The sequence below is a fragment of the Palaemon carinicauda genome, chromosome 42 (genome assembly GCF_036898095.1).
Source record: "Palaemon carinicauda isolate YSFRI2023 chromosome 42, ASM3689809v2, whole genome shotgun sequence".
In the NCBI taxonomy this organism is placed as follows: Eukaryota; Metazoa; Arthropoda; class Malacostraca; order Decapoda; family Palaemonidae; genus Palaemon; species Palaemon carinicauda.
In genome coordinates, this window is record NC_090766.1 from 32,118,448 (window position 1) to 32,140,164 (window position 21,717).

Sequence of the window (21,717 nt, forward strand, 5' to 3'; positions counted from 1 at the left end):
ATCTTCCTTCAGAGGGCAGATTCTCCAAGGGCCCCACCTCTTGGTTGGGAGCTCATTCTTTGCCAGAAACGTTGGGTTAGGGAAGAGGGTAAGTTCCCCTGTCTCGGCGAACTGTATCTGGCCCTCTTCTCTAGATAAGGCCACTATTTCACTGACCCGCACTCCCGAAGCGAGAGCAAAAAGGAAAATCACTTTTTGGGTCAGGTCCTTCAGAGGGCAAGAGTCATTGTCCAGGCTAGAGGCAAAATGAAGCACCTTCTCGAGAGACCAGGAAGTGGAGGTGCAGGACGGAGTCTAGCACATGCTTTTGGAATTTTGTTAAATATCTCATTGGACAGATCAACCTGGAAGGCATAGAGTAATGGTCTTACAAAGGCCGATTTACAAGTGGAAATCGTGTTGGCTACAAGGCCTTATCCATGAAGGTGAATGAAGAAGGATATACAAAAATCCATAGAGATTTCCGAAGGATACTTTTCCTTGACAGAGGACACCCACTTCTTCCAGGAAGACTCGTATTGCCTTCTGATAGACTTTGTTTTGTATTCCTCTAGGAAGTCTAAGCACTTCTTCGATATTCCAAATCTTTTCTTCACAGCTAGTGAGAGAAAATCATGAGATGAAGGTCTCGGGTTTTCCTTAATGCAGCGAAGACAGTCGACTTCTGGACCTGCTGGGAGAGAACTGGGTCTGGCAGGGTGATTAGCTTGGGCTTCAGTTCCAGGATGAGAGGGAACCAATTGCTCCTCGGCCATTTGGGAGCCACTAGGGCTGCTGTTCCCTTGAAGGTTCTCAGCTTGGTGAGGACTTTTAGCAGAAGGTTGGTTGGAGGGAACAGGTAAATCTTGGTCCATCTCTTCCAGTCCAGGGACATGGCATTCACCGCTTCCGCCTTGGGGTCCTCGTATGGGGCCACATAAAGAGGAAGTTGGTTGTTGTCGCTCGTCGCGAAGAGGTCGATTTCCAGTTCCGGGATCTGATGGGAGATGAAGGAGAATGATCTTGCGTCTAGGGACCATTCCGACTCTATCGGGCATGTCCGTGATAGAGCGTCCACCGTCACGTTGCGTAATCCTTGTAAGTGAACTGTCGAGAGGTGCCATCTTTTCCTGTCCGCGAGGCGGAAGATGGGTAATAGCACCCGGTTGAGATGGAGCGATCGTGAGCCCTGACGGTTGAGACATCTGACCACCACAGCGCTGTCCAGGGTGAGGCGGATGTGGATCGAGGGACGAGGGGACAGTTTCTTCAAGGTGAGAAGAACCACCATGGCCTCCAAGATGTTGATGTGAAATGTCTTGAATAGGGGAGACCATGTTCCTTGAACCTGTCGTTGGTGGGAGTGACCTCCCCACCCTTCCAGTGAGGCATCCGTGTGGATGGTGATCGACAGGGGTGGTGATTGGAGAGGAACGGATCTTCTGAGGTTCTTTGTCTCCAACCAGGGTTTTAAGAGTGAACGAAGCCTGGTTGGTAGGGGTCTCTTGAGATCTCTTCGAGCGATGGATGCGTTTCGTCTCCAGACTCCCGATGCATCTTTTAGCTGTGTCTTTAGCACTGGGTCTGTCACTGAGGCGAACTGCAGGGAGCCGAGTACTCGTTCTTGTTGTCATCTTGAGATCCATTTGGATTTTAGAAGTCTCTTGACAGATCCGGCAATTTCCTTCCTTTTCTTCGGAGGGAGGGAAAGACGGGGTGACTGAAGATCCCAGTGGATTCCCGACCACTGAAACTTCTGAGCTGGAGACAGTCGAGACTTTTTGGTGTTGATTTTGAAACCTAGATGTTCCAGGAACTGGGTCACCTTTTTGCAGGCACCCAAGCATTCTTCTAAAGATGTCGCCCAGATCAGCCAATCGTCCAGGTAGGCCATCACCTGGACGTCTTGAAGACGTATCTGTTGGACGATCGTGTCTGCGAGCTTCGTGAAGATTCTTGGGGCCACGTTGAGGCCAAAGGCCGAAGGGCATGGCCCTGGAGGCGTATTGTCTTCTTTGAAGCCTGAATCCTAGGTAGGAGGAAGCTTGATGTTTCATTGGAATGTGCCAGTAGGCATCCGCCAGGTCTATGAAGACCGTGTAAGCCTTGTGAGGCAGTAGGGCCCTTATATGTTGAAGGGTCAGCATCTTGAACTTGTTGTTCACAATAAACTTGTTGAGAGGGGATAAGTCCAGAATGACTCTGAGTTTGTCTGAGTCTTTCTTGAGAACGCAGAATAGCCTTCCCTGGAACCTGATGGACTTTTCCCTCTTGATTACCTTCTTGTTCAAGAGTTCCAAGACATATTCTTCCAGAATGGGGGTTGATTGTTGGAAGAAATGATGAGGGACTGGTGGAGGTGATATCCAGCTCCAGCCCAGTCCTTTCTTGACGACGCTGTGGGCCCAAGGATTGAAGGTCCAGCGATCCTGAAAGTTGTGGAGTCTTCCTCCCACCGGAAGCACTTCATTGCTTCTGGTTTCCCAGGGGCTTCCCACCTCGGCCGCCTGCTCCTCTTCCTCCTCTCCCTCTGGAAGGACGTCGAGAGGAGTCTCTGCGGAGCCTCTACCCTTGGGGCGAAAGGTAGTGGTCTGCCTTTCGTAGGCTGGGGTGAAAACTGGTGATTGGGACACCACCGGCTGAGGGACCAATTGAAAGGTCTGTTGTGGCTGAGCCACTAATTGAGGAGTAGCGGGAGCCGGAAACTGGCGTTTAGCCTGACGCTGTTGGGGGCATGACTTGACGGGTTTCTTCTTAGGCTGGGGGCCCTCATCCTGAGAAGGCTTCCTTTTGCGCGACAAGCCCCACTTATTGAGAAGGTTCCTATTTTAAGTGGAGGCTCTGTCCAGAATCTCTTTCACCAGATCCACGGGAAAGAGATATTTGCCCCAAATGTTCGAGGAGATCAGTTTCCGGGGTCCGTGTCTAACGGTTGCGTCCGCAAACACGAACTCTCTACATGCCCTCCGAGCCTTGATGAAGCTATATAGGTCCTTCAACAAGGTGGTGAGGTGGGTTTTCGCGAGGACCATGTAGACGGTGGGGACCCGAGTATCGGAGGACATTGTCTTGAGGACCCCCTTAAGAGACAGAGAGGCAGCCAGCCTCTCTTTGGTGTCCAATTCCCGACAGAGGAGGTAATCCGTGAGCTTGGGAAGGTCCTTCCAGCTCTTACCGTCCGGGGGTAAGGCGAGAGAGAGAGGCCTACATTCCTCCAATGTAGGGCAGGGTTTGTTCTCCTCCACCGCCTTTAACACAGCGGTCAAGGCCTTTTCAGCAAAGGGGACGACCATGGTGGGGGAAGCAAGAAATGACGGGTCTTTCTTCCCTAGGGCTGGCACCTTTGAAATGGTGTAGCCCCTGCTCTTGAGGCCGTTGGCCAGCAGAGCCTGAGCCTTGGAGTGCTCTACCACGATTACCTCCTTCGGCTCGGTCTCCTCCTTGGAGGATGGCTCAGACTTCAGACGGACGAAGCATTCCGGATAGGCCTCAAAGCTAGGGAAGAATTCCACCTCTTCAAGGGGAACGGCACCTAGCTTAGCATTAATCACGATACGTTCAGTGGTGATAGGCATATATTTCGCATGCCACCAGGGGTTCGTCACAGAGCACTCGGGGAGATCTTTGACGGAAATCTCCTTGGGCGCCTTTTTCAAGCCCAGTATCTCCTTCTTGATGTCCATCTGCCCCTGGCGGAGCTTTTCATCCAGGAATGCCATCAAGACCTGGAGGGTATCCTGGGAACTTGCTGGGGCGGGTACTGGGGTGGCCGATGTGGAAGGAATTGGCTCCGAGGTCGCAACGGAAGCCAAAGAGGGTGTACGGGAAATCTCGCCCTCAGAATCCGGGGACTCCACAAGGTCCTCTTCTTCCTCCTGAGCCCCTCCCATGAGGGTCCTCTTGGTGTCGTCGGAGACCTCCGACATCCTCTCCATTTTGTCGAGGTGGCACTGACTAAGGGCGGCCGAGACATGCAGCTCGACCGTTAGTTGGACGCACGGGATCTCGTCCTTGGGGATGACGGCATCCGCAGATGCTTTGGGAAACAGCATGGCTCTCATCCTCTCGCTTGGGAGATAGGGGCCCGTGGCGTTCTTTTGAAACCCACGCACCCACTTGCGCAAAGTCTCTCGGACATTGTCCCTAACCTCCGTAGACGGAGGGTTGTCAAACGCCTCATCCAGCAGTTTCTTGCACACAGTGCAGACCTGCAGGTCCCAATAGCGAAGGTCCCCTTTCAAGGTGGAACAGCCGGCGTGGGATCGGCATGCCTAATGACCATAAAAGTCCGGGCGATGAACGCTGCAGAAGGCGCTCTCACACTTCACATACTCCTCCTGTAAAAGAAAGAGGCTATGAGTACTTAGAACTAAGTTTAATTATTTATAATATAAGATTCCATGTATAAGCTTAGGATAGTTAAGCTAGAAAGGAAGGTAGGGAAGACACATACTCGTGCATCCCGCCCAGTACATTGCCATGACATCTCAATGTAACCAATTCCAGAGGGCTGAATATGCCCTGGGAGGAAGAGGAACACCCGTTGGGGATGAGCCAAGCTTAGTCTTCCAACAGAGAATTAGGTATGTGAAACCCTCTTCTATAGGATAGGTCCCGGCAAAAGACTGCACATGGATGCACAGAATATGCTGGAAGATTATTTACTGTACAACGATACACAATAGTTTTCAGTTTAGGGTATCACAATACCATAAGAGTACTGGCTATTATCCATAGCTGCACAATAATCCCTGCCGGCCTGGTAAAAAGTGACTGTGCACTATAATGTACCTGAGTGTCCCCGGCAGCCCGGCGGCATGCCGGGGACCCGACCGACGCCGGCGGATCTCCATCAGGAAGGAACCCTTTTAAGCCAGCAGTCTAAGTGGCAAGGAGAAAGGGTGACACTAAAAGGTGATGGCAGATCGCAGGCGTGCCGGTGATTCCGACAGCCGGCAGCGGTATACCAACAGGATACTGACATGACAATGGTACTGGTAGTGGATGGGCGCCGGCGAGCTGGCGGCCCTCCCCCCTTCGGGGGCAAGTAGGCAGTTATATACCGACACTGTCTGCATTCAATGAGACAGGTAGGAAGTCGGAGTTACCGCCGGCAGGCACCGGGAGAGAGGGAGCGGCAGTGGATCAGCACTGACAGAGAGAGAGAAAGATTAGGAGGGGAAGGGGGGAAAGGGTAACTCAGTACCCAAACCCATTCACCTCCGGAAGGAGTGTTGTTACGAACTCCCTCTAGAAGGAAGCCATAATGGGTTCTTTTAACTTATTCACCAATCCAGTGACAAAAACTCAAATCAGTAGGAACGAGGAAAACCAGAAAGACACAAGGGCAAAAATTTCACAATATTTATTACAACAATAAGGTACTAACACTGATGGCCCACAAAAAGTAATAAATTGATTAAGTACAATATGCCATCGATTAACTCAATGAGTCACCTAATGCTAAAACTAAACCCTACTCATAGTGAGGAAATCAAATCTTTAATGTTAAGGTACCCAAAAGCCTTTACCCACCACGCTAACCTATTACTAAACAGAAAGGAAAGAAGTGGAAGAACATACAAAAAGAAACAATAATCCTACCTATATCACAATCTAAACCTTAATATTAAAGTACATAATCTTACAACACTCATATTAAACCTTCATCAGCTTTGACAATAGTTAAAGGCACAAATATATTGGTCCTATGACACAGACCGGTACTAATATAGACGAGTCCATCTGCTGCTCAAAAATATGGCCACAATTAGTCACTCTCATCAGTAGAACAGCCCTTCACAACCGTTGGTGGATATGCACTTTCAGTCTATGGCTCGACAAAATACAGGGGATGTTCCTCTTACCTGAGAGAAGCCTCCCTACTTGCTCCAACAAGACCACTCTGGTGCTGATACAGTAGATATATCCATCAAAGATGAAAAAGGCTCTCGAGCCCTGCTCTACACAAAACTGCCAATGTCCAGGTTAAGCAGTAGATCACTTGAATCACAGTTGCAAGTCTTGTTCTTGCACGCAGCTTCACAGGTAAACTGCCTTCCACATTAAGAAGCAGCTCAATGACAAATTGTATATATCATCCAAGGCAGATCAGCAGCTCCAGAGTCTTCAACGGCCTTGAACTCGACTCTCGAGAATACTTTAGGAGAGTCACAAGTCACCTCTCCTTACAACACTCCCAGTCACCACAAAGAAAAATAAATGAGTTAAAAATTTGCCAAGGGAGTAAAAATACTGAGGAAGGCCGCACTTCAAAATGCACTCAATAGATGGCGCCACAAAACTTAAGCTTTTTCAACCAAAGCAAATTAAACATTACATTTAAACCAAAGTAAATTAAACACTACATTTAACCAAAATCTATGTAATAATGTAAAACCAACAGCAAAATACTTAATTTAGCTTTACAAAATTGTAAACAAAATAAAAATGAAAGCCATCAGTGCAAAAAGGCAAAACAACAAAATTTTACTTTAAAATTACGTTACTGCCTGACACCTTCCTCCTTCAACGAAAAAAAAAAAAAAAATTAATTTGACTAAACAGGAAAAATATTTTTTTTTTTTTTTTTTTTTTTACCTTAATACGAAAATAAGAAAGTAAACATGACCAACCAAAACACTTACACTAAGACTACTTAACCTAACTGGACACCCCCACCAAAAAAAAAAAAAAAAACCAGGGAACTCCGGGATTGCACAAAAAAAAAAAAAAACAACCTTAGAATACATTAATAGCCTATACATCATCTGAAAAGAAAATAAAAAAAGAATCAGGAACGGCACAGCAGCCCACACTTCACATCCTAGAAAGTGCATCGGGGATCTTGTTGTCCACTCCTTTTATATGCTGAAAGACCAGGTTATATTCCTGAAGGAGAAGTGCCCATCGCAGAATTCTTTGATTCGCTCCCTTCATCTTATTTATAAATACCAACGGGTTATGGTCCGTCAACACTTCAACCTGGAGAGAACTAGATAAGTAAATAGAAAAATGGGTTACGCTCTTCACCAGAGCCAAAGCTTCCTTCTCTATGGTGGAATACCTTCTTTCAGCCGGAAGTAACTTTTTACTGAAATAAGATACAGGGTGCATTTCCCCCTCATCATCTCTCTGAAACAGAACTCCTCCAACACCCACGTCACTGGCATCCACCGCCAAAATAAAAGGTTTATTAAAATTGGGAGAGCTAAGAATTGGTTCCGAGACTAATACAGATTTCAAATTAGAAAATGCTTTTTCACATTCTGTACTCCACAAAAACTTAGTGTTCTTTTTCAATAGATTAGTTAAAGGCTGGGCGATGTCAGCAAAATTCTTCAGGAACCTCCTGTAATACCCTAACATGCCAAGAACTTTGCGGACATCACGGACATTACGCGGCTGAGGAAGGTTGGCTATAACCTCAATATTAGCATGTTTAGGAGCAACCTTCCCCAAACCAACCTCATGACCCAGATATGTCACTACAGCCTTACCAAACTCACACTTATCGATGTTTACAACCAAACCAGCCTTTCGTAAAACCTGAAAGAGTTTTCTTAACCTTTCAACATGGGTTTTCCAGTCCTGACTATATACCACCAAGTCGTCAATATATATTTCGGTACCCTCCAGCCCGCATATCACTCTATTCATAAGGCGCTGGAACGTACAGGCTGCATTTTTCAAACCAAAAGGCATCACCTTACACTCATATAACCCATTGGGGGTGACAAATGCCGAAATCTCACGGGCCCTGTGAGACAATGGCACCTGCCAATAACCCTTCAATAAGTCTAATTTCGTTACAAATTTGGCATTACCTATTCGGTCTATTAAATCGTCAATCCGGGGAAGAGGGAAACTGTCACTCTTTGTTACCTGATTAACCCTACGGTAGTCAACACACATTCTATAATTACCATCAGGTTTCTTTACCAGAACAATAGGAGAACTCCAAGGACTTGAACTGGGTTGAATAAGATTGTGGTCCAGCATATACTGTACCTCCTTCTCGACTACTTTGGCTTTTTCTGGGTTCAGGCGGTAAGGAGCCTGCTTTACTGGAAGAGCATCACCAACCTCAACATCATGTTCAAGCCATGAAGTAAGCCCTGGAGCCTCTCTAAACACTTCTGGAAAAGCCGTTATCAAACATAACAAATCTTTCTTCTGGGCTTCATCCAGATGTTCCAACAAAACATTTGCCTTATTAAAAATCTCAAACTTTGTTCTTAAATTCTCTACAGGTACATGGTCATCAACGTTATCATAAAATACAGTAGCTAGAGGACATGGCATTTCATAAACAATATTTAATGGACTTAGATTTCTACCTTCATATTTCTTTAACCTATTAATGTGAAAAATTCTACTCTTCCTAGTAGAACCTGGAGAATCTAATTCGTAGTTAAAGTCAGACACCTTTCTTATTACCTTCCATGGACCTTTAAATCTGGGTTTCAGAAAACTATCAGGGTCCATATCTAAAACCAGAACCAGATCTCCAGATTCGAAAGAACGACTAACTGCTTTACGATCATGGAATGCTTTCATACTAGCCTGGGAAGCTTCCAGATTACCTTTGGCAAACTTCCAGGCACCACTCAATTTATTTTTCAAATTAGATAAAAATATATTTAGATTTTGAATTTGTTTTCGTCCCCCAATCAACACTTCAAATAACACTTCTAAAAGACCTCGAACCTCATGACCATACACCAATCTGAAAGGAGAAACACCAGTCGATTCATTTGGGTGAGTTCTTATTGCAAATAACGCATAAGGTAGTTCCTTATCCCAACTACTCTCCCTTTCATAACAGTACTTGCCAATTATACTTTTTAAGGTTTGGTGGAGCCTTTCCACAACCCCTTGACTTTCAGGATGGTATGGGACACTGGTGATGTGCTGAATGGCCAGTTCAGCACACCTGTCCTTAAAGTACTTGGAAGTAAAGTTAGTACCACAATCTGATTGAATTGTACAAGGTAACCCATAACGACAAAAATATTCTACTAACTTTTCCCAGACAGCTTTTGACGTTACTTTCCTAAGAGGGAAAACCTCTGGGAACCGAGAAGCCCTATCCATCACAGTTAATAAGTACATATATCCCGATTGAGTTCTAGGTAAAGGACCAACAACATCAATGACAATCTCAGAAAATGGTTCACCAATTACAGGGATGGGTTTTAATGGAGCTTTTCGCAATACCTGATTAGGTTTACCCATGACCTGGCACGTTACACAAGTTCGCAAGAACTGCTTAATACACCTTTTCATATTAGGCCACCAAAAAAGCTTGGTTAATCTCTTAAAAGTTTTTGTTACCCCAAAGTGTCCCGAGAAAGGATCCTCATGAGCTAACTGCAGCAATTCGTCTCTGAATTGTTTAGGTACCAAAATCTGCTTATGATACTCTGAGGATTCCATAAGAGCAGTACGGCTTAATCTACACAATAATCCTCTCTCCGATACAAAACATGGCTTAGAAATATCATCCCCCTCAGTTATTTCCACTTCAAATTCATCATGCTGAGCTTTTATAAAATCAGCCCTATTCCATGCTCTAACTACCTTACTACTACCACTACTTCCTACTGACGAGCCTTCCTACTGCTACATCTACTTTAACAGGGTCTAAATGTAAATCCTCTCCGTCCATCAAGAGGTTACGCCCTTTCCTCTGGGAGCGAGTAGTTACAGCAATGGGTAATTTATTTAAAGTTAAAATGGGAAACAATTCTTGTCCCTCCACATTACACAAGTCATTTCCTAGGATACCATCTATCCCAGGTATAGGTAGTTTATCAACAATGGCCAGATTAATATTCTTTACGACACCCAATATGTCAATCTCTCCTTCAACCACAGGAGCCGACACAACAGTGTCCGGAAAACCACTTAAAATAATATAGTTAGCGATCTTCACGTTAAGAGGTAACCTACTTCTTAACAATAAAGATCGAGCAGCACCTGTATCCCTCAAAAATTTTATATTTATAACTTCCTTCTCAAATCTCAGCTTACCTGGCCAAATATACTTATTAAATGACAGTCACATGGGGGAATCATTCTCTTTATTACCTTTGTTACCATTTTCTTCATTCTCTACAGATTGTTGAGAAGCCTTAACATTATTCACCACAGCAATAGGAGTAGTAGTCTGCCTCTGTAAATACCTCTGACGAGCAAAACAATTAGCTTGGATATGTCCTGTCTTATTACACCAGTAACAGGTTCTACTTCCCACACCACTTGTTATAGTACGACTGGGATGAGCATTATTAGTTTTTGCAGAATTCCTATCTACAAAATTACCACTAGGATTACTGTTTGGTTGATTTTTGACCTGAAAATTGGAATTTGCTTTAGAGTTAGAGTAAGCCTGGAAATTAGAATTATTTTGGTAAGCCTGGAAATTAGAATTATTTTGGTTAACAAACACTTTCTTTTTACTCTCCCAGTTACCCTTGACCACAGGGAAATTACCCCTGACGTTCTCAGTACCAACCTTATGGGTCAATATATACTCATCACTCAACTGAGCAATTCTGGGAAAAGAAGTCACTTTCAAGTCTTCTAAATGAACTCTTAAATCTTTAGCACACGATTTTTTAAAATCTTCAATCAATATCAACTCTTTCAAAGCCGCCAAAGTAGTTACTTGGCGACTCTTGAGCCAATCATCAAAATGCTCCTGCTTTACACGAGCAAACTCCACATAAGTCATGTTCGGGGTTTTGTTAAAATTCCTAAACCTCTGCCTGTAGGCCTCGGGAACCAAATCATAAGCTTTTAATATCAAAGCTTTCACTTTCTCATAATCCCGAGATACTTGCTCCTCTATGGCATTATAAACCTTCTGAGCCTTGCCCAGTAAGCGACATTGAATCAACACTGTCCAGACCTCCCTAGGCCAAGACAACCTAGAAGCAACCCTTTCGAAAGCCTTAAAGAATTCAGGCACATTCTCCTCAGTAAAACAAGGTACAAGTTTTAGAGCATCCCCAAAGCTAAACTTTTCCCCAATATCTTCATGGATGTGGGTACTCTCACACTTCTTACCTTGCTGGATCTTGGCCAGCTCTAACTGCATGCTAAGCATCGTTCTCTCATGAGCTCTGATTCTCTCAAACTCCTCGAACTCTAACTTCTTTAGTTCCAACATGTTCTGGAAATCCTTAACTAGTGGCTTATTTTCTCCTTTGACCGAACGAGTAGGAACAGCTGGAGACACCTTATCAGTACGAGGAACCCCCTCAGTCTGACTTTTACCATCAGGCAGACTGCCATACCCTTCAAAAATCAGTCCACATTGAGACGGATCCTGAAAAAGACTCAATCCCGGAGCCCCTTCTACATCAGACTCACTCATGCTTCCACTAGTTAATTCATCAGCAGTTTGTTTAAGTTCACACAGCCTATTCTTTACCAAATTATATACGTCCATTTTCAATTCCCTATTTGTCAAAGAAATGCCTAACGACCTAGCACAAGCTTTCAAGTTTCCTTTAGTTAGAGCACTCAAACACCTAATACAATTCTCATTAGCCAAAAATTCGGCAGGGTTAAACTCTACATCAGACATAATGAAAAGGAAAAGAAGGAAGGTGGTGAAGCACAACAAAAATAAATACTGAAAAATCTCACCCAGAGCACAGTCTGGTAACTCGCACCACCGATTGAGTTTGTCCTGGATCCTGTCACGGTCGCCAAAATATGTTACGAACTCCCTCTAGAAGGAAGCCATAACGGGTTCTTTTAACTTATTCACCAATCCAGTGAAAAAAACTCAAATCAGTAGGAACGAGGAAAACCAGAAAGACACAAGGGCAAAAATTTCACAATATTTATTACAACAATAAGGTACTAACACTGATGGCCCACAAAAAGTAATAAATTGATTAAGTACAATATGCCATCGATTAACTCAATGAGTCACCTAATGCTAAAACTAAACCCTACTCATAGTGAGGAAATCAAATCTTTAATGTTAAGGTACCCAAAAGCCTTTACCCACCACGCTAACCTATTACTAAACAGAAAGGAAAGAAGTGGAAGAACATACAAAAAGAAACAATAATCCTACCTATATCACAATCTAAACCTTAATATTAAAGTACATAATCTTACAACACTCATATTAAACCTTCATCAGCTTTGACAATAGTTAAAGGCACAAATATATTGGTCCTATGACACAGACCGGTACTAATATAGACGAGTCCATCTGCTGCTCAAAAAAGGGATTTTGACGAAGGAAAAATCTATTTCTGGGGAGAGACCTGTGGCGCCCGGCGAAAAGTCCTTCTTGTATACCTTTTCTGATAAAAACCTTCCAATTATACCAGAGAAAGATAAAAGCATGGAATGCTGAGGTTACAACCCTCGCGCGAGCACCTTTTGGGTGTCGTGTATAAAGCAAAGGCGCGTGAAATCCACTATTCACAGGTTGTCTTCCATTTAGTTAATTCCTTCGCCAAAGGGATGGGCTGATACTGAGGCCCTAGACACATCCCCATCGCCGCACCACCCACGCCACGACGCGAGCGCCATCTGAACAACATCCTTCTGTATTGCCCATGATGGCTTGGAAAGGAAAGGGTGGGATCGTGTAAAATAAGGGGAAGGGTTTCGCCGGGCGCCACAGGTCTCTCCCCAGAAATAGATTTTTCCTTCGTCAAAATCCCTTTTCTGGGTCGAACCTGTGGCGCCGGGCGAAAATGTACCAGAGAATGCCTTCCAAGCCCAACAATAACTACTAATTTAATAAGGGGAGAGAAACAACACCATGTAAAGAAAATCATATATAATTCAGGTAAGTAGGCATAAAATATAAACTAGCCACAGGGCATAGTGAGAGTAAGGATAAACAAACATTATAACAAGGAAACCTCTGAGTATCAGAGGAAAACATGCAACAAAACTGACATGGCTAAGAATATCCCAACTTAATAACAAGGGAAAACAATAATAGTTACAATCATATTAACCTAATATGTAATACACTTAGGGCTAACGAACCACCAAGGAAGCGGCGTCGTGGTGCGAGTGGCGGGTAGGAAGAAGAAGAGAAGAGATGGATGAAAGGAAGAACAAAAGATCAATGGGGAGAGATAAGGCTCCCAGCTGCAACCGTTGGATATTTAAGAGCCTGTACGTTCTTTAGATAGTGGCGTTTGAAGACCATAGGAGATTTCCAACCCGTGTACTTCTTAAGGTTATCAAAGTCCATATTCTGGAAATAGTTGATGGAGGTAGCTATCGATCGGATATCATGAGCATGGGGAAATGATCCCGGATTGGCTTGTTTAATGAAGTATAGGATCTGTTGCCTAATGCCACGTATGGAAATGGTACCTCCTTGTTCTCTGATAAACAAGGGGCCAGACGATCGGGTAGCAGTCCTGGCTAAAAATGCCCTGAGAGTGGTGACCGGACATAGAGAAGTATCTTGGAGAAGAGGAATAATCTTCCAAGGGGACCACCTATTTTGGGGGTCCTCGTTCTTAGCTAGGAACGCCCTGTCTGGTGAAAGAAGTACCTCACCTGAAGGGAGGAAATCCATGTTCTCTGAGTTTCGTGAGAGAGCTGCTAGTTCTGAGATTCTGGAACCCGAGGCCAAAGCTGTTAGAAATAAAGTCTTCCTAAGAAGAGTGATATAAGAGCAGGATTCGTTGTCCGTGTCGGAGGCCAGTTTGAGGACATCATTTAGAGACCAAGAGACCTTTTGAGGACGGACCGAAGGTCGAAGCCTAGCACATGCTTTTGGAATAGATGAGAAATAAGACTCCGCCAGGTTAATGTTAAACCCAACCAGGAAGACTTTCCTCAGAGCTGACTTAATGGTGGTTATAGTGCTAGCTGCTAGGCCTTTGTCAAAAATGGACCTAAAGAAGGAGATGGCTAAATTAGGAGTCATAACCGAATGGTCTGAAGTCCTTAAGAAATCCGCTAGTTTCTTAACCGCCGAATCATATTGGCGAATCGTTGAGTCCCTTTTGTCTGATTCTATAAAGAGGACATTATCTGGGTCGATGTTTGCGTCCATACGTGCCGCAAACTTCATGAAATCCACAAAGTTAGGGTTTTGGCTATCCTTGAGGAATCTGACACAGTCCGTGTTTGGACCACCTGGGTCAGTTTGGGGAATGGGATCCGGAAGGGACGGAGTTTCAACTCGAGGAGGAGAGGAAACCAACTGCTCTTTGGCCAGTGAGGTGCCACTAAAGCTACTACCCCGTTGAAGGAGCGGAGTTTGTGCAAGACTTTCAGTAGAAGATTCACTGGAGGGAATAAGAAGATCTTCTGCCAATGGTTCCAATCCAGGGTTAATGCGTCCATGGCATAAGCCTGAGGGTCCAGGTTCGGTGTCACATAACACGGGAGTTTGTGATTGAGTCGGGTCGCGAATAGATCTACCTGGAGACCTGGAACCAGCCTGAGTATCCACCGGAAGGAGTGCATGTCCAGGGACCATTCCGATTCCAGTGGGCTCGTCCTGGATAATGCGTCTGCTATCACATTCTGGACTCCTGCTAGGTGAGTTGCTGACAGGAACCAGTCTTTGTCGGCTGCCAAGGTGAAGATAGTGACCAGGATCTGATTCAGGTTGGGTGATTTGGACCCCCCTCTGTTGAGGCAGTGGACTACGGCCGTGCTGTCTGAGACTACTCTGATGTGGGTCGACTTCGGAGGGGAGATTCTCTTCAGGGTCAAGAACACCGCCATGGCTTCGAGAACATTGATATGGAACTGTCTCATGGCGGGTGACCAAGAGCCCTGACACATCTGATGTTGGGAGTAACCCCCCCAACCACTCAGAGACGCGTCGGTATGAATTGTCACTTGTGGAGAGGGGAACTGTAGAGGAACCGACTTGGAGAGGTTCCTCCGATCGGACCATGGTTGTAGTCTCATTTTCAAGACAGAGGGGATCTTCGAGGTCTTGTCTCTTAAAGGTATTGACGCCCTCTTTCTCCAAACTCGATTGATGTCTTTGAGTTTGGCTTTTAATAGGAGATCGGTTAGTGAGGCAAACTGGAGTAGGCCGAGGACTCGTTCTAAAGCTCTTCTGGACACCTGTTTGTGTTTGAGAAAGTTCCTGACCTTGGAAGCTATCTCCCTCACCTTCTTGGGAGGAAGGGAGAGCTTGTGCTTTGAGAGGTCCCAACGGATGCCTAACCATTCGAAGAGGCTTGATGGTTGTAGGCGGGACTTCCGGAGGTTGACTTGGAAGCCCAGTTTGGCGAGAAAATGGAGTACCTTCGACGTAGCTCTTTTGCATTCCTGGTGCGACTGGGCCCAAATGAGCCAATCGTCCAGATAGGCGACGATTTGTATCCCTTGGTGTCTGAGTTGCTCGAGCACCGTCTCCCCCAGTTTCGTGAATACCCTGGGGGCAATGCTGAGACCGAAGGGCATGACTTTGAATGCGAAGGCTCTCTTGCCGAGACGGAAGCCTAGATAAGGAGAGAAGTTTCGAGCTACTGGGACATGATAATAGGCGTCGGTAAGATCGATAGAGGTGGTGACGGCCCCACGGGGAAGTAAGGTCCGTACCTGTGAGATAGTCAGCATACGGAACTTGTCGCAAAGGATGTAAGAGTTGAGCTTCGACAAGTCCAGAACTACCCTCAACGCCGACGAGTCTTTCTTCGGGACTGTAAACAGGCGGCCTTGGAACTTCAGGGGTCGAACCCGCTTGATTGCTCTCTTCTCGAGTAACTCCGCAGTGTACTCTTCCAGGATGGGAGTGGGTCTCTGGAAGAAGGTCACCGGTGGAGGAGGGGATCCCTGTGACCATTTCCAACCCAAGCCCCTTGATATTATGCTGTGAGCCCATGGACTGAAGGTCCAATGATCCCGGAAGTGATAAAGTCTCCCTCCTACCGGCATCACATCATTGGGAGGGAGTGAACTTAGGGCCCCTCCCTCCACGGGAACCTCTTGCTCTGGGCCCGCCGCGTTGGCGGAACTGTCCTCTACCTCTGGAACTCCCTCTTTGGTATCCACGAAAGGAACCGGAGGGTTCGTAGGCAGGGTTGTATGCAGGTGAGGGCATCCAAGAGGGGTTGGGCTGTGTACCAGGGGGAGCAGCGAGGTAGACTACCTGCTGAGGAGGCGCCTGTTGTCGAGAAGTCGAGGCCGCGGAAGGCTGTGGGGACGAGGTACCCCGGGCCGCTTTGTAAGGACTAAACCTCAGCTTCTTCTTGAAGAATGTGTGTCTCTGGGGTTCGAACCTCTTTTTGGCTGAGAGACCCCACCTTACCTGCAAATTCTGGTTTGCCCTCGCTGCGTCCTGAAGAACCTTATCCACCTCGGTCTGAGGGAAGAGGGTCTTACCCCAGCAGGAGGAAGCTATCAGTCTGTTCGGTTCATGCCTGATGGTGGCCTCCGACAGAACGAACTTCCTGCAACTAACCCGTGCTGACCAGAAGTCATGGAGATCTATTTGGTAGGATAGCAGCTGGTTCTTTGTGGCGACTCTGAACAGCGTTTCCTCTGGGTAAAGAGATGCAAGGGACTCCATGGAGGTGATGGATCGGAGGGACCTAGCAAGTCTAGTACGGGTCTCGAACTCAGTTTTGAGAAGACTCTCTATTAATCTGGGAAGCTTCTCAGAGAAAAGAGTAGAGGCACAGTCCGGGTCTAGTTTCCCCACCGTGAAGGTAGAGGCCGCAGCATCCCAGGTTGCCGAGGAACCCGGAATAAGCAAAGAGGTGGGGTCCGTCTCCTTGAGAGCCGGCATGGAAGAGCCTTCTTTGATGGCCTGTATAGTCAGCTCTGTGACTTTGTCTATGAGCGGCAAAGAGATGGAGGCCGCTGTCGTAAAAATAGTGTAGGAACCCTTGTGAGGGGTGAGCTTAGAGTTAATACACCCCCACTCTGATAGTGTTCTAGCCCAGATAGCCTGGGCCTGCTCTTTTGGAAATATGACCGTTTCCTTCGGTACCTTGTCCATACGGACCAATGCATGTTCCTTTAACCGTACAAAACCATTGAACGGGAATGCTAGGCCCGGGGGATAGAACTCCAGGTCCTCTAGAGGGCGGGTGCCCATGCCCTCCAGAGTTAGGGAGCCATCTACGAATGGAGCATGCAAAGCAAACCGCCAAGGATTGTTTTTATCGAAGGGCGGCAGCTTCGATGCGTCTGGGGCAGAAGGGGGAGGGAACTGAGTTCCGGCGCGGATCAGAGTAGCCATCATATCCTTAATCTCTGTTATTGCACCAGAGTGATGTTGAACTTGATCCCTGACCAATCCTTTGATCAGTTGGATGGGGAGGAGATCAGCCCAGGGTACCTGAAAGTCACCCGTTGGTTTTTTCTTGGATTTGGTAGACTTAGACTTCTTAGGAGTAGTGGTTTTACGAGGAGCAATATGAATATCAGGAGCTGTCGAGGGTCCGGGGACCGGTGACGTTGATATTGGCAAAGCTGAAGTCTTATAAGTTCGAAGTGGCTTCACCTTGGGTCGTACGGAGGCAGAGGGATCCCGAGGAGAAGCCTTAGAGTTATCAAAACCTAGAAAGGAAGAGGTAGAAGAGGGAGTAGGAGAGAAAAGGGTTTCCACCAACTCGGCACCACTTACCTGCTCGTCCCTGGGTTCTACGTCTATATCCAGACCAGCCATGTCCATCGGTACGAGGGTTTCGTCCTCCACGGAAATGGTAGCCCTGACTTCTTCAATTAAAGGGGCAGCAAGGTCAGGAGAGACTGCAGCAGTAGTCGAGCCTGGGAAGAGACGGGAGGCCATATCCCCATCGAGGAGATAGGGTGCGCCAGACGGGGCATTCCTGCCAAAGCCCGACACCCACGGCCGAAGAGTAGCCCTTGCTGACCGAAGTGAGACATCATCGGCCTGTAAGATTTGCAGTGATTAGTGATGGAGGAGGGGGTTTGCCCTCCTAAATATACTGTGTATATCATATTCACGTCTATATTAGTGTCTGCCAACGAGAAATAAGGAACAAAGGGAAAACCCACTTACATCATCATTCAGCAGAACTGACGACAACTCGTAACAGAACGAGCACAAATCCGGGAACCACACTGGGTATTGGGCCTGTCCCGGTTCCTGGATAAAGGGAATGGAGCAGTGAGCATGAGACCGGCAGAGGTCATGCCCAACGGGGTCGCTGAACGAGGCAGAGCATCCTTCAGCAGTACAACGGGCCTTCTGTAAAAGAAAGGAGACATGAGTCTGGTGATGCTTGAAACTCTGATAAGGGATAAAAACCTATTATTTCAGAGTTCTGGCACTCACTGAATTACCTAAGCACCCATATTGCATTGACCAAACAACTAACTATTAACTTTAAGTTGATACTGCCCTATACCATTGTTGGCACTTTAAAATTCAATTGTCTGTATATTTGTAATGCACCCAATGTCTGTTAATGACATAAGGATAATAAGCTTAAAGTAATCCGCCGACCTCCAAGGGTCGGGGAAGCAGTGACATGCCCTTAAAATAAATACAAACACCAGCCTTAGCTAAAGGCAAGGCAAATATAAGTGTGAAGTGTATGGGCAACCTCCGGTGAAGCCGGAGCTCCGGTGAGGCCGGACCGTAATGAAATGTCCTGAATAAAGGAGCCTTAGCTAATTAGCTAAGGCAACTTTAAGTGTTAAGTGTTTGGGCGACCTCCGGTGACGCCGGAGGATAATGAGATGCCCTGAATAATTCAATTGTGGCTAATAATTCAATTGTGAAAGATAAAAAGCTAAGTCGTAGCTAAAGACTAAAGCTTAGATTATAGTAAAGCGTATTTACGATCTCCGGTGAGGCCGGAGGGAGAAGAAAGGTCCTGAATAATTATTGTGAATAACAACACAGTTGTAATAACAAAGGCTATTGTGGATATGGCCGTGGCCTGAGACCGAAGTAAGGGCCACCGGAGGGTCGTATCTAAACAATATGAAGCCCGTCCCATGTAGTAAACAATATAAATATAACAATAGAACGAAAGTTATTGAGAATCCCTCGTGGCGGAGTATAACTCAAGGCGGAGTGGAAAACGTTCATAACTACTCCGGAGCCGTAACGGGGAGAGGACGAAACACGGACCAAAATAACGCTAACAATTGAAAAGTCACGAAAAATAAATAACTCGTAAGTTATCATCCACCCAGAGGGGGAGAGGTGAGGGAGGGAGAACCCGCTGAACGCACAAAACGGAAAACGGGAAATCCGCTCCCCCACTGGAGCTAAGAAAGAAAACGAGAGAAAGGGGTAACTCGTGACTGCGAACAGAAAACGGGGACCCCAATCTCTCGCTCTCTTGGACACAAAAACAGGACTAAAAATCACAAAACACTATTATAAACGTATAAAATAAAAATGTACATCCATATAACACTACGATCGAAGAATAGCATCCGTTAAAACTTAAAATAAATAGCACAGTCGAGTGACGAACGCCTCGGGCGGTTACTAAACAAAAACAAAGCTAAATCGCTATCTCGATCGTAGGCTGGACTTACTAGCAAAAAGTACCATGAGCATAAATACACAAAAAAATAAAAATAAAAATAATAACGGTTCTAAAGGCATAAGGCCAGGGACTTAACCAAGAACCTAAGTGACAGAGTACTAAACGGGCAGATAAAGATGAATTCCCAAACAAGTGAACAAACAATGGCCGCCATGAAAGGCCAGACGGGAAATAATAAAACAGACTATACTGGATATAAAACACAAGCCCGGTACAATAAAATACTGTCAAAACAAACTATGGTACTTAACATTGGAATGTGTGAAGATGGAGCTTCGGACATGACAAAATAAATCCACGATAGATAAAAAAGACCGAGAGCACAACGAAACAATTCAACACTTGAATTCCAAAAAGAAGGATGTAGTTCAGATGGCGCTCGCGTCGTGGCGTGGGTGGTGCGGCGATGGGGATGTGTCTAGGGCCTCTGTATCGGCCCATCCCTTTGGCGAAGGAATTAACTAAATGGAAGACAACCTGTGAATAGTGGATTTCACGCGCCTTTGCTTTATACACGACACCCAAAAGGTGCTCGCGCGAGGGTTGTAACCTCAGCATTCCATGCTTTTATCTTTCTCTGGTATTAGTCACTCTCATCAGTAGAACAGCCCTTCACAACCGTTGGTGGATATGCACTTTCAGTCTATGGCTCGACAAAATACAGGGGATGTTCCTCTTACCTGAGAGAAGCCTCCCTACTTGCTCCAACAAGACCACTCTGGTGCTGATACAGTAGATATATCCATCAAAGATGAAAAAGGCTCTCGAGCCCTGCTCTACACAAAACTGCCAATGTCCAGGTTAAGCAGTAGATCACTTGAATCACAGTTGCAAGTCTTGTTCTTGCACGCAGCTTCACAGGTAAACTGCCTTCCACATTAAGAAGCAGCTCAATGACAAATTGTATATATCATCCAAGGCAGATCAGCAGCTCCAGAGTCTTCAACGGCCTTGAACTCGACTCTCGAGAATACTTTAGGAGAGTCACAAGTCACCTCTCCTTACAACACTCCCAGTCACCACAAAGAAAAATAAATGAGTTAAAAATTTGCCAAGGGAGTAAAAATACTGAGGAAGGCCGCACTTCAAAATGCACTCAATAGATGGCGCCACAAACCTTAAGCTTTTTCAACCAAAGCAAATTAAACATTACATTTAAACCAAAGTAAATTAAACACTACATTTAACCAAAATCTATGTAATAATGTAAAACCAACAGCAAAATACTTAATTTAGCTTTACAAAATTGTAAACAAAATAAAAATGAAAGCCATCAGTGCAAAAAGGCAAAACAACAAAATTTTACTTTAAAATTACGTTACTGTCTAACAAGTGTTCAAATGAAAGGAGGGGTGAAGCCTTTCATCCGGCGGCAAGGGGCTGCCAGCAGCTATGTTGCCGGCAACGGCTAGGTTGCCGGTGGCGGCCCAAGGGAGGGTCGAGGAACACTCAAGAGGGGAAGGTCCTCCGCCGGCAGACCGACCAGCAATGGCAACCCCATAGATCGACTATAAGAGGGAAGCGTAGCAGAACGGACTAGCCGACGAGGGGACCGAGCCAGACCTACAGGTCGCCAGCACACTGCGGGGATGTAGGCCGGCGGACAGGGGTGTGATGGCAGGCCAACACAAAGGGACAGAGTGGGGAGGGGGAGAGGGTCCCAAGAGGAAGGGGGTGCAGGAGGGGCCGAAGTCCCCTCCTGCATACCCCCTGGAAGGGGATTCTGTTCAGGGCTAGCCTGTCTTGGCCGGAAGAGTACATTCTCCAGCCTAGGGTAGGATAGCCCAGAGTAGGTACAGCACTAGTGTCCTGTCCTGAACTATAATGAAGCAGAATCTCCATGGCTGCCCAACCTAGGCTAGGAGAACCAGTCTCCCAGGCTAGGTAAGGCATGGGAAGGACAAGTCGCTAGGCCACAGGGAGGAGGGGTCGTAACCCAACCAAGTGTGGACTAGAGGGCAGGGCTACGCCCTCCTCCTTCTTTCTCCAAAGGACCACAAGGGGAGTACATTCCCCTAAAGGAGGGATGGAGGTGAACGACTGATACTCTGAGGGTCTTTCCCAAACTCAAAGCGCACATCTATGGCCAGGAGAAGGGGTAGAAGGGTCCTAGCCTAACCTATACGACAGTATCGAGGATAGGGAGGCTAGGGTATAGCCTAGGCTAGCTCAGAGGGGGGAGATTACCTAGATAGGTAACCTGGGGGGGGGGGGGGAATGAGGAAGCATA